The sequence below is a fragment of the Anopheles arabiensis genome, unplaced genomic scaffold (assembly GCF_016920715.1).
Source record: "Anopheles arabiensis isolate DONGOLA unplaced genomic scaffold, AaraD3 Autosomal_pericentromeric_contig0002, whole genome shotgun sequence".
NCBI classification, from domain to species: Eukaryota; Metazoa; Arthropoda; class Insecta; order Diptera; family Culicidae; genus Anopheles; species Anopheles arabiensis.
The window spans coordinates 101,285-116,095 of NW_024412150.1; the positions used below are offsets into that span (position 1 = coordinate 101,285).

Consider the following 14,811-nt stretch of genomic DNA (forward strand, 5'->3'; position numbering starts at 1 on the left):
CTTTTGAACGTGTCACCAACTGATAATAAAACGTTAGAAACGGACTCTCTCACCCGCAGGTACCCATCTTCTACCATCTGTTACACATTTTTGACACACCATGAACAGCTTCCTTTTGTCTGTCTTTGCGAACGACTATGGGCTGGATCGTTCAGTACCAGGGGTAGGACATGGCCTACCCATCGCGAGTATGGTGCGCTACAAGTTGGTGGATCTGATACCAGCTTAATTCAATGTAATGATGGCAGCATCCTTGCTGTTGGGATTGTAAAACACAAGACGAGGCAAAACGACATGCGCAATCGAAATGCAGTCCGCAAACATCCAGACAAAATCAACTAGTGAACGTGCATACAAACCTTCAAACAAACTAAATATATGTCATCATGTTTATTCCCCCTTTAAAAATGCGTAGTGATTTATGAGAATATAATCTAGATTTATTTATCTTAAATGATGTGTAAAAGCCGCACATACAATAAATATATAAATAAATATAATATATAAGTATAAATAAATAAATAAATAAATGTAGGCTTGGTTTAAGCGTCTAGCAGGGAAATATTCTAAACTAGAGAAGGATTTAGTAGCAATTTAACTTGCGAGCGAGGGGGGGGAGGGGGGGTTCCTTTTTTGGGGCCCCTCAAGACCACGGGGCCCGACGCGGCCGCTTAATTTGCTTAGCGCTTATTCCGCCCCTTGACACACACGCGCTTGTCAAAACACTTAACTTAAAATTAGGCATATCGATTTATGCCTTAAATCGTACTTAAGTCTAATCTTAACCCACTTGCGCACATCTACACGACATCACCATAATAGTCTTATCTTGTTAATTCAAATTTTTAATGTTAACACTTCGACGGTCGCGCACACCACTGAACACTAAGAACATCGTAGGCCGCTGGGGATGAATGTTTATCGCCTTTTCGAATTTTCGTCAGCAGCCTGTTCGATCACAGTTGACCTGAGGAAAGATAAAACATTAGGTTTAGAGACAACAGATTTAGATGTAGCGATAGTGCATCTAGAAGGAACTCACTCGTGGGGTTTTTTCTCCTGCCAGGACCGCAATCAGTATTTGACCGCAATCAGTAGTGCGGTCGGTTCGGTCCTGTTGCTGCTGCAGCTATTGTGAGGCAGAGGATAATGATTCGAAGGGTTGAATTTCTGTCCCGAACGTTGTGAACGAGCGCTCGACACCGTCTCACGGCGCAATCGGGGCACCCGGTGCCGGCTGGGTGTTGTGCTGGTAGAGCCCGACTCTTCGCCGTACAGCTTCCGGAGGATGTTCTTAAATGGTTCCTCGTTCCAGGATAGAGGAAAATTGGCTGCAAAAAAGGAATAAACACAATGATTAGCATCCTAATCCCTAGCTTCACCAAACAATCTTCTTCTTCTTTCGTGGCCCACTTACAACTTACCGTATCATACACAATCATACACAGCGCACAGTCGCAAACACCTGCGGCAGGCCCATATCATTTCTGCATTATATCTGCAAGTTAAAAGAGGTCATAGTCTATTAAAATAATGTTTCTTCATCATGATAATCGCTGGATAACACTTACCTGCTGTCTTGTGCTGTGTTGTTCATCACGCCACTTTTCTACGCCGGTACATGCACGTAACGCTTCCGACGGAGCCAGCACGCATTGGGCAGGACTTCTACCACTTACTTTAGCTAAAATGGCACTTACTTACGTAAAATTAAGAACTTAATTATTAAAAAACTTACCAAAATTGATCAGCCAACAACACTGTTTACGTTTTTTTTACACACACAACCTGACTTCTACAGTGACAGCAGCCGCAGAGCACCAACACAACGAAAGGTGTCAGGCGAGACGTCAGACGATCTTAGGCGAGGGGTAGGAAGGAGAGATGTGGTGAGGGACGTGAAAGCTCAGCTCGACAGAATCGCTATAGGAGGAAGCGAGGCAACTAGACTAGACTAGAGAAATTAGAGCGAGAGGTACTTCACCAACCCTCGCATTGTTTGCCGGGCTGACATGTTCGACTCGACATTTTTCTTGTTTGTTTGTTTGTGTCTGACAGTACACCTCCATATGATTATATGGGTTTGTTCGTGTCGGATGTCGTGTTCGATTGCTGCTAGAGCGCCGCCTAACGCGCATGATCGGTTTGAGGGAACGGTCAGAACTTCGCCGCATGCGATTTTGCCGCAAGCTTTTGTATGTGGGCAAAGTGACCAGAAATACCAATGTCTAGGGAAAGTGTAGAGTTTGAAGGAAAAAATCTCATTTTTTTTAATCATTGAACTATAACACTCAGCCAAACAATCAAAACAATCAAATTAATCAAACTGCTGCGGCCCTAAGCGGTCGCGTGGAGCCCCGAGAAAAAGAACTGGGGGAAAAAAATTAGCATCTAGTTCTTCTTTGGCTTAGAATTCCTAGTAAAATTTTCAGAGCGACACTTCAAAAAGAACTTCATTTGTGTGACCGCTGAACCAAATCTAATCCATCTCCTAGATAAAGGATGCATATTCTCGTGAGATGGAACTTTCATTTTACGCATTAGCGCAACCAAACCCCCCCCCCAACCCCCCGTTGAACACTTCTTTCGCTTTCACTTCTTTTAACTCAGTTAAGTTTCGAGTTTTAATCTACCGAAAACTACCGATGAAATTTTGATGCGCCTACCAAAACCGCCAAAATAATCTGGCCACACTGTTTGACAGTGGGGAGAATTCACAGACAGAAAAAAAATTATTTATTTTTTCATAAATAGGCTGTTTTGCTCCGTATTCCCTTTGTTTGATCTCTTTCATGTGAATTTTGATTGTTTATTTTCTCTTTTGTTTGTGTGCTATATCGTTGCTTCATGTGGCCACCGCTTACCCGGCGCTCAAGCACCAATCGAACACGACATCGAACATGAAAAATGTATGGGATTTGACATGTTTGTCTTGTTTGTTTGTTTGTGGCTGACAGTGCACCTCCAAGGTGGATTAAAAATATCAGGTGGTGGATTAGGGCCTATGGGGGTCGCCATAGTTGAGGGACTTTACGTCATTTTAGAACCGTTGACCATTGGTTTCCGCACACAAAGCTTAGCAAATATTACAGATTTCTTTGTTATTATGTGCATTTTAGTGTGTCTATTGATTTTATCGAAAAAACGTAGTATATTAACAAAAGATTTGATGATTTGTTTATGCACGAAATTTAAAATCATGCTAGCATGAGTTCTAATCTCAAGTAAATTGTCCATGCGGCTCGTAGATAATGAGGAATTAAGGTAAAAATTGAAAAAAAAATAATGATTTCTTAATTTTTATCATCAAAAATGTCGAAAACACAAAGAATTCTAGAATAAATTCACAGAATAACACAAAATAACACACTTTAATGTATGTTTCAATGTTAAATAAGAACTCTTCTTCTTCTTTGGCTCAACAACCGATGTCGGTGAAGGCCTGCCTCTACCCACTTGTGGGCTTGGCTTTCAGCGACTAATTGATTCCCCACATAGCAGGATAGTCAGTCCCACGTATGGCGGCGCGGTCTATTTGGGGCTTGAACTCATGACGGGCATGTTGTTAAGTCGTACGAGTTGACGACTGTACTACGAGACCTGAGAAATAAGAACTCCCAAAGTTCAAAATATATTTTTAAAGAATGTTTATTCGAAAAAATGGGGTAGATAAATTATATGAACAAATTTAATTAATGTAAACAAAGTTTGAATCCTGGGGACCTTACGTCAAGTGACGAATTGTCAAAATGCACTAGAGTCCACCACCTGATATTTTTAAATCCACCTTGGTGCACCTCCATATGATTATATGGGTTTGTTCGTGTCGGTTGTCGTGTTCGAGTTGTGCCAGAGCGCAGCCTAAGGCGGCGCTCTGGGACCAATCGAACGAGACAAACAAACACGACTCTGTTCGATAGGTGCTCTGTCAGCTGTTCGATGTCTTATAGACCTGTCATGATGCACTGCAATACGCCTTTCTTTTTCGTCTCGAAAATGAAGCATTTTCATAGTTTAAATGAATGTCCACCTACAGGGGGGAAGATTCAACTCATAATTTACTAGTTATTCACATCTATAATAACATAGAAATCATTCAAATTTAATATTGAAAAATGTAAACAAACGTCCATGCCAAAACACATACAGTGCATACACATGGATTATGTACACACAATAGTTTAATACGTTTCAATCCTTTATATTTGATGTTATAATTGATTGAAAAGTTTAACAATAATTATTGATAGCTATTTTAAATATTTTGCACGCAATTTTAAGAAGAAAAAGAGACAAACTACGTAAACAAACTTAAAATGTCCCGAATTGAATTCTATCTACTGTAGCTGTGAAGCGTTTGACAGCCAAGGTACTCACAGCACAGGTGGGTATCGAACATCACAGACAGAATCAACTGACATGTTCGACTCGACGTTTTTCTTGTTTGTTTGTTTGTGTCTGACAGTGCACCTCCATATGATTATATGGGTTTGTTCGTGTCGGATGTCGTGTTCGATTGCTGCTAGAGCGCCGCCTAACGCGCATGATCGGTTTGAGGGAACGGTCAGAACTTCGCCGCATGCGATTTTGCCGCAAGCTTTTTATGTGGGCAAAGTGACCAGAAATACCAATGTCTAGGGAAAGTGTAGAGTTTGAAGGAAAAAATCTCATTTTTTTAAATCATTGAACTATAACACTCAGCCAAACAATCAAAACAATCAAATTAATCAAACTGCTGCTGCCCTAAGCGGTCGCGTGGAGCCCCGAGAAAAAGAACTGGGGAAAAATTAGCATCTAGTCCTTCTTTGGCTTAGAATTCCTACTAAAATTTTCAGAGCGACACTTCAAAAGAACTTCATTTGTGTGACCGCTGAACCAAATCTAATCCATCTCCTAGATAAAGGATGCATATTCTCGTGAGATGGAACTTTCATTTTGCGCATTAGCGCAACCAAAACCCCCCACCACCCCCCGTTGAACACTTCTTTCGCTTTCACTTCTTTTAACTCAGTTAAGTTTCGAGTTTTAATCTACCGAAAACTACCGATGAAATTTTGATGCGCCTACCAAAACCGCCAAAATAATCTGGCCACACTGTTTGACAGTGGGGAGAATTCACAGACAGAAAAAATTATTTATTTTTTCATAAATAGGCTGTTTTGCTCCGTATTCCCTTTGTTTGATCTCTTTCATGTGAATTTTGATTGTTTATTTTCTCTTTTGTTTGTGTGCTATATCGTTGCTTCATGTGGCCACCGCTTACCCGGCGCTCAAGCACCAATCGAACACGACATCGAACATGAAAAATGTATGGGATTTGACATGTTTGTCTTGTTTGTTAGTTTGTGGCTGACAGTGCACCTCCAAGGTGGAGTAAAAATATCAGGTGGTGGATTAGGGCCTTTGGGGGTCGCCATAGTTGAGGGACTTTACGTCATTTTAGAACCGTTGACCATTGGTTTCCGCACACAAAGCTTAGCAAATATTACAGATTTCTTTGTTATTATGTGCATTTTAGTGTGTCTATTGATTTTATCGAAAAACGTAATATATTAACAAAAGATTTGATGATTTGTTTATGCACGAAATTTAAAATCATGCTAGCATGAGTTCTAATCTCAAGTAAATTGTCCATACGGCTCGTAGATAATGAGGAATTAAGGTAAAAATTGAAAAAAATAATGATTTCTTAATTTTTATCATCAAAATGTCGAAAACACAAAGAATTCTAGAATAAATTCACAGAATAACACAAAATAACACACTTTAATGTATGTTTCAATGTTAAATAAGAACTCTTCTTCTTCTTTGGCTCAACAACCGATGTCGGTGAAGGCCTGCCTCTACCCACTTGTGGGCTTGGCTTTCAGCGACTAATTGATTCCCCACATAGCAGGATAGTCAGTCCTACGTATGGCGGCGCGGTCTATTTGGGGCTTGAACTCATGACGGGCATGTTGTTAAGTCGTACGAGTTGACGACTGTACTACGAGACCTGAGAAATAAGAACTCCCAAAGTTCAAAATATATTTTTAAAGAATGTTTATTCGAAAAAATGGGGTAGATAAATTATATGAACAAATTTAATTAATGTAAACAAAGTTTGAATCCTGGGGACCTTACGTCAAGTGACGAATTGTCAAAATGCACTAGAGTCCACCACCTGATATTTTTAAATCCACCTTGGTGCACCTCCATATGATTATATGGGTTTGTTCGTGTCGGTTGTCGTGTTCGATTGCTGCTAGAGCGCCGCCTAAAGCTGGCCCTACACGTTACATTCATGTATGCGACTACAAATAACAGCTACACATTTTCTTTTGTTCTATTTGTCAAATGTAGCTACACGATGTAGATATCGTTTGGGAGCTTTTCAATCCGTGTTCAGCTGTCATATTGTGTTTGTCAAACATAGTTGGTTGTGTTTATATTATGCGGAGATCACTCCGGTTGTGTTTTTGCCGTGATACACAAAGTTTCTTTTTTTTACAGTGGAAAAATGGAAATAAATCAACTTCTTCCAACTTTAGTGGCTACTCTCATGTTGATACTCATAGAAGAGGAAGACGAAGAACTGCAGCAAGAGGAAAATGCACGGCGCTGCTGGATGACCGATCTATTTATGGAGAGGGAAAGCGTTTGGACCCGGCTGTTTAGGGCGATAGATGGCGAAGGACCAAACAACCGGCTAGAAAGTTTTCTACGTGTGAATCGCGAAGAATTTTACTATCTTTTAAATCGGATTGGTCCAAAAATTGAGCGACAAGATACAACGATGCGACCTTCGATCTGCCCGAAGCAACGATTATGCATCGGGCTTGGCTTTTAGCTTCGGGAGACTCATATGAATCTCTTGCTTTTTTGTTTAGGGTAAGTTTTATGCAATATTTGAACGATATAAAATGATAATAATATTACCATTTGTTTTAGGTTTCTAGCAGTTCCGTATCCCTTATTGTGCGTGATGTTTGTACACACATAATAAATGAATTGAAGGAATACGTTAAGGTATTATTTCACTGATTTAATATGATAACAGTTCCATACTAATACTCTCCTCTTACTTATAAGATGACCACTTTATCTAAGCTGTTTGTATATATAGTAATTTTAAGTTTGGTTTCGTTTTCTGGTGCTGGTGCTATTTTTCTAAAACTAATGGCTGGTATTATTGAATCCGTTCGAAGCGGAAACGTACGGCGCTCACATGAAATTCTAGGGATGGCAACACATTTCTTGAGCCCGCTACTACAACGCCGCGGTGAATAACTGTAGCAACCATCTAGTACGTTAGGAAAACGAGTGTCTGGACGTACGCCGCCGCTACGAACGGATTCAATAATACCAGCCAATATATTGCCTAAAATTGCTGTTATACTATTTAACAAATGAACTTGTTGCAATAAACAACTATTCAGGTCATGTCACTAACGCAACCACAGGTTGAGAATATTTCTTTTGGTAATAATAATAATAATAATACTAATAATAATAATAATAATAATAATAATAATAATAATAATAATAATAATAATAATAATAATAATAATAATAATAATAATAATAATAATAATAATAATAATAATAATAATAATAATAATAATAATAATAATAATAATAATAATAATAATACTAATAATAATAATAATAATAATAATAATAATAATAATAATAAATGGGCCTTTTATTGCGTCAGTGCTTGCTAAATAAATTAATAACTAATTCTAAATAAGCCACACAAGAACACCCATTATTTTAATTTGTTTTAATTATATCTGATCAATTTATCAAATACATCAAATAAATCTGATTGCTATGCTTGTTAAGGCCAACGAACAGGCGACTGTTCATTTTGAAACAAAGTGATATATCACAGTAATTTAGCGTTTACTTTAAGTTTGCCTCTTTCTACAGCTTGAAAACTGGACGTCTACTTGGTATCTATATAATAAACCTACATAATTGCATTTTCTTATTTCAACATCCCAAATGTGCTTATATATGATTTGTCGCCTACTGAATTTATTATTTAAACTTATTTCGATCCATAATCATCATCAGTAATTCAAAAAAATAGACAGTCAGTTTGTATCAGTTCAATCAGAACACATTTTAACCTATTTTTGTCTGTTTTCAAATAAAAAACAAGTTGGTTGATTGAGTCAAATGAGCTACTTTGATCTACACCGAGTGAAATTTTGAGCTATTTTTCGTCGCGCGCGACGTTGCCGCTCTATGTCTATTTGGACGGTTAACATGTGGGCAAAGTGACCAGAAATACCAATGTCTAGGGAAAGTGTAGAGTTTGAAGGAAAAAATCTCATTTTTTTTAATCATTGAACTATAACACTCAGCCAAACAATCAAAACAATCAAATTAATCAAACTGCTGCGGCCCTAAGCGGTCGCGTGGAGCCCCGAGAAAAAGAACTGGGGGAAAAAAATTAGCATCTAGTCCTTGTTTGGCTTAGAATTCCTAGTAAAATTTTCAGAGCGACACTTCAAAAAGAACTTCATTTGTGTGACCGCTGAACCAAATCTAATCCATCTCCTAGATAAAGGATGCATATTCTCGTGAGATGGAACTTTCATTTTGCGCATTAGCGCAACCAAAACCCCCACCACCCCCGTTGAACACTTCTTTCGCTTTCACTTCTTTTAACTCAGTTAAGTTTCGAGTTTTAATCTACCGAAAACTACCGATGAAATTTTGATGCGCCTACCAAAACCGCCAAAATAATCTGGCCACACTGTTTGACAGTGGGGAGAATTCACAGACAGAAAAAATTATTTATTTTTTCATAAATAGGCTGTTTTGCTCCGTATTCCCTTTGTTTGATCTCTTTCATGTGAATTTTGATTGTTTATTTTCTCTTTTGTTTGTGTGCTATATCGTTGCTTCATGTGGCCACCGCTTACCCGGCGCTCAAGCACCAATCGAACACGACATCGAACATGAAAAATGTATGGGATTTGACATGTTTGTCTTGTTTGTTAGTTTGTGGCTGACAGTGCACCTCCAAGGTGGATTAAAAATATCAGGTGGTGGATTAGGGCCTTTGGGGGGTCGCCATAGTTGAGGGACTTTACGTCATTTTAGAACCGTTGACCATTGGTTTCCGCACACAAAGCTTAGCAAATATTACAGATTTCTTTGTTATTATGTGCATTTTAGTGTGTCTATTGATTTTATCGAAAAACGTAATATATTAACAAAAGATTTGATGATTTGTTTATGCACGAAATTTAAAATCTTGCTAGCATGAGTTCTAATCTCAAGTAAATTGTCCATGCGGCTCGTAGATAATGAGGAATTAAGGTAAAATTGAAAAAATAATGATTTCTTAATTTTTATCATCAAAAATGTCGAAAACACAAAGAATTCTAGAATAAATTCACAGAATAACACAAAATAACACACTTTAATGTATGTTTCAATGTTAAATAAAAACTCTTCTTCTTCTTTGGCTCAACAACCGATGTCGGTGAAGGCCTGCCTCTACCCACTTGTGGGCTTGGCTTTCAGCGACTAATTGATTCCCCACATAGCAGGATAGTCAGTCCTACGTATGGCGGCGCGGTCTATTTGGGGCTTGAACTCATGACGGGCATGTTGTTAAGTCGTACGAGTTGACGACTGTACTACGAGACCTGAGAAATAAGAACTCCCAAAGTTCAAAATATATTTTTAAAGAATGTTTATTCGAAAAATGGGGTAGATAAATTATATGAACAAATTTAATTAATGTAAACAAAGTTTGAATCCTGGGGACCTTACGTCAAGTGACGAATTGTCAAAATGCACTAGAGTCCACCACCTGATATTTTTAAATCCACCTTGGTGCACCTCCATATGATTATATGGGTTTGTTCGAGTCGGTTGTCGTGTTCGAGTGGTGCCAGAGCGCAGCCTAAGGCGGCGCTCTGGGACCAACGAACGAGACAAACAAACACGACTCTGTTCGATAGGTGCTCTGTCAGCTGTTCGATGTCTTATAGACCTGTCATGATGCACTGCAATACGCCTTTCTTTTCGTCTCGAAAATGAAGCATTTTCATAGTTTAAATGAATGTCCACCTACAGGGGGGAAGATTCAACTCATAATTTACTAGTTATTCACATCTATAATAACATAGAAATCATTCAAATTTAATATTGAAAAATGTAAACAAACATCCATGCCAAAACACATACAGTGCATACACATGGATTATGTACACACAATAGTTTAATACGTTTCAATCCTTTATATTTGATGTTATAATTGATTGAAAAGTTTAACAATAATTATTGATAGCTATTTTAAATATTTTACACGCAATTTTAAGAAGAAAAAGAGACAAACTACGTAAACAAACTTAAAAATGTCCCGAATTGAATTCTATCTACTGTAGCTGTGAAGCGTTTGACAGCCAAGGTACTCACAGCACAGGTGGGTATCGAACATCACAGACAGAATCAACTGACATGTTCGACTCGACGTTTTTCTTGTTTGTTTGTGTCTGACAGTGCACCTCCATATGATTATATGGGTTTGTTCGTGTCGGATGTCGTGTTCGATTGCTGCTAGAGCGCCGCCTAACGCGCATGATCGGTTTGAGGGAACGGTCAGAACTTCGCCGCATGCGATTTTGCCGCAAGCTTTTGTATGTGGGCAAAGTGACCAGAAATACCAATGTCTAGGGAAAGTGTTGAGTTTGAAGGAAAAAATCTCATTTTTTTTAATCATTGAACTATAACACTCAGCCAAACAATCAAAACAATCAAATTAATCAAACTGCTGCGGCCCTAAGCGGTCGCGTGGAGCCCCGAGAAAAAGAACTGGAGAAAAATATAACTCAGTTAAGTTTCGAGTTTTAATCTACCGAAAACTACCGATGAAATTTTGATGCGCCTACCAAAACCGCCAAAATAATCTGGCCACACTGTTTGACAGTGGGGAGAATTCACAGACAGAAAAAAATTATTTATTTTTTCATAAATAGGCTGTTTTGCTCCGTATTCCCTTTGTTTGATCTCTTTCATGTGAATTTTGATTGTTTATTTTCTCTTTTTGTTTGTGTGCTATATCGTTGCTTCATGTGGCCACCGCTTACCCGGCGCTCAAGCACCAATCGAACACGACATCGAACATGAAAAATGTATGGGATTTGACATGTTTGTCTTGTTTGTTTGTTTGTGGCTGACAGTGCACCTCCAAGGTGGAATAAATCCCGAATTGAATTCTATGCACTGTAGCTGTGAAGCGTTTGACAGCCAAGGTACTCACAGCACAGGTGGGTATCGAACATCACAGACAGAATCAACTGACATGTTCGACTCGACATTTTTCTTGTTTGTTTGTTTGTGTCTGACAGTACACCTCCATATGATTATATGGGTTTGTTCGTGTCGGATGTCGTGTTCGATTGCTGCTAGAGCGCCGCCTAACGCGCATGATCGGTTTGAGGGAACGGTCAGAACTTCGCCGCATGCGATTTTGCCGCAAGCTTTTTATGTGGGCAAAGTGACCAGAAATACTCAGCCAAACAATCAAAACAATCAAATTAATCAAACTGCTGCGGCCCTAAGCGGTCGCGTGGAGCCCCGAGAAAAAGAACTGGGGAAAAAAATTAGCATCTAGTCCTTCTTTGGCTTAGAATTCCTAGTAAAATTTTCAGAGCGACACTTCAAAAAGAACTTCATTTGTGTGACCGCTGAACCAAATCTAATCCATCTCCTAGATAAAGGATGCATATTCTCGTGAGATGGAACTTTCATTTTACGCATTAGCGCAACCAAACCCCCCCCAACCCCCGTTGAACACTTCTTTCGCTTTCACTTCTTTTAACTCAGTTAAGTTTCGAGTTTTAATCTACCGAAAACTACCGATGAAATTTTGATGCGCCTACCAAAACCGCCAAAATAATCTGGCCACACTGTTTGACAGTGGGGAGAATTCACAGACAGAAAAAAATTATTTATTTTTTCATAAATAGGCTGTTTTGCTCCGTATTCCCTTTGTTTGATCTCTTTCATGTGAATTTTGATTGTTTATTTTCTCTTTTTGTTTGTGTGCTATATCGTTGCTTCATGTGGCCACCGCTTACCCGGCGCTCAAGCACCAATCGAACACGACATCGAACATGAAAAATGTATGGGATTTGACATGTTTGTCTTGTTTGTTTGTTTGTGGCTGACAGTGCACCTCCAAGGTGGAATAAATCCCGAATTGAATTCTATGCACTGTAGCTGTGAAGCGTTTGACAGCCAAGGTACTCACAGCACAGGTGGGTATCGAACATCACAGACAGAATCAACTGACATGTTCGACTCGACATTTTTCTTGTTTGTTTGTTTGTGTCTGACAGTACACCTCCATATGATTATATGGGTTTGTTCGTGTCGGATGTCGTGTTCGATTGCTGCTAGAGCGCCGCCTAACGCGCATGATCGGTTTGAGGGAACGGTCAGAACTTCGCCGCATGCGATTTTGCCGCAAGCTTTTTATGTGGGCAAAGTGACCAGAAATACCAATGTCTAGGGAAAGTGTAGAGTTTGAAGGAAAAAATCTCATTTTTTTTAATCATTGAACTATAACACTCAGCCAAACAATCAAAACAATCAAATTAATCAGACTGCTGCGGCCCTAAGCGGTCGCGTGGAGCCCCGAGAAAAAGAACTGGAGAAAAATATAACTCAGTTAAGTTTCGAGTTTTAATCTACCGAAAACTACCGATGAAATTTTGATGCGCCTACCAAAACCGCCAAAATAATCTGGCCACACTGTTTGACAGTGGGGAGGATTCACAGACAGAAAAAATAATTTATTTTTTCATAAATAGGCTGTTTTGCTCCGTATTCCCTTTGTTTGATCTCTTTCATGTGAATTTTGATTGTTTATTTTCTCTTTTTTGTTTGTGTGCTATATCGTTGCTTCATGTGGCCACCGCTTACCCGGCGCTCAAGCACCAATCGAACACGACATCGAACATGAAAAATGTATGGGATTTGACATGTTTGTCTTGTTTGTTTGTTTGTGGCTGACAGTGCACCTCCAAGGTGGATTAAAAATATCAGGTGGTGGATTAGGGCCTATGGGGGTCGCCATAGTTGAGGGACTTTACGTCATTTTAGAACCGTTGACCATTGGTTTCCGCACACAAAGCTTAGCAAATATTACAGATTTCTTTGTTATTATGTGCATTTTAGTGTGTCTATTGATTTTATCGAAAAAACGTAATATATTAACAAAAGATTTGATGATTTGTTTATGCACGAAATTTAAAATCATGCAAGCATGAGTTCTAATCTCAAGTAAATTGTCCATGCGGCTCGTAGATAATGAGGAATTAAGGTAAAAATTGAAAAAGAAAAAAAATGATTTCTTAATTTTTATCGTCAAAAATGTCGAAAACACAAAGAATTCTAGAATAAATTCACAGATAACACACACAAAATAACACACTTTAATGTATGTTTCAATGTTAAATAAGAACTCTTCTTCTTCTTTGGCTCAACAACCGATGTCGGTCAAGGCCTGCCTCTACCCACTTGTGGGCTTGGCTTTCAGCGACTAATTGATTCCCCACATAGCAGGATAGTCAGTCCTACGTATGGCGGCGCGGTCTATTTGGGGCTTGAACTCATGACGGGCATGTTGTTAAGTCGTACGAGTTGACGACTGTACTACGAGACCTGAGAAATAAGAACTCCCAAAGTTCAAAATATATTTTTAAAGAATGTTTATTCGAAAAATGGGGTAGATAAATTATATGAACAAATTTAATTAATGTAAACAAAGTTTGAATCCTGGGGACCTTACGTCAAGTGACGAATTGTCAAAATGCACTAGAGTCCACCACCTGATATTTTTAAATCCACCTTGGTGCACCTCCATATGATTATATGGGTTTGTTCGTGTCGGATGTCGTTTTCGATTGCTGCTAGAGCGCCGCCTAAAGCTGGCCCTACACGCTGCATTCATGTATGCGACTACAAATGACAGCTACACATTTTCTTTTGTTCTATTTGTCAAATGTAGCTACACGATGTAGCTATCGTTTGGGAGCTTTTCAATACGTGTATGTTCAGCTGTCATATTGTGGTTGTCAAACATAGTTGGTTGTGTTTATATTATGCGGAGATCACTCCGGTTGTGTTTTTGCCGTGATACACAAAGTTTCTTTTTTTTTACAGTGGAAAATGGAAATAAATCAACTTCTTCCAACTTTAGCGGCTGAAGTGGCTACTCTCATGTTGATACTCATAGAAGAGGAAGACGAAGAACTGCAGCAAGAGGAAAATGCACGGCGCTGCTGGATGACCGATCTATTTCTGGAGAGGGAAAGTGTTTGGACCCGGCTGTTTAGGGCGATAGATGGCGAAGGACCAAACAACCGGCTAGAAAGTTTTCTACGTGTGAATCGCGAAGAATTTTACTATCTTTTAAATCGGATTGGTCCAAAAATTGAGCGACAAGATACAACGATGCGACCTTCGATCTGCCCGAAGCAACGATTATCATATGAATCTCTTGCTTTTTTTGTTTAGGGTAAGTTTTATGCAATATTTGAACGATATAAAATGATAATAATATTACCATTTGTTTTAGGTTTCTAGCAGTTCCGTATCCCTTATTGTGCGTGATGTTTGTACACACATAATAAATGAATTGAAGGAATACGTTAAGGTATTATTTCACTGATTTAATATGATAACAGTTCCATACTAATACTCTCCTCTTACTTATAAGATGACCACTTTATCTAAGCTGTTTGTATATATAGTAATTTTAAGTTTGGTTTCGTTTTCTGGTGCTCGTGTTATTAT

The 14,811-nt window shown here is 38.8% G+C and overlaps 1 long non-coding RNA gene across 1 annotated transcript; it reads right to left on the bottom strand.

Annotated features, from left to right (window-relative positions):
* Positions 1 to 491: 491 nt before the first annotated feature.
* On the bottom strand, positions 492 to 1,965 carry LOC120908256. Its single transcript, XR_005741102.1, has 4 exons — positions 1,572 to 1,965; positions 1,425 to 1,498; positions 1,043 to 1,331; positions 492 to 967 (listed from the first exon to the last, which is right to left on the bottom strand). It is a non-coding gene; the product is annotated as an uncharacterized LOC120908256 (long non-coding RNA).
* Between the last annotated feature and the right edge of the window lie 12,846 nt (positions 1,966 to 14,811).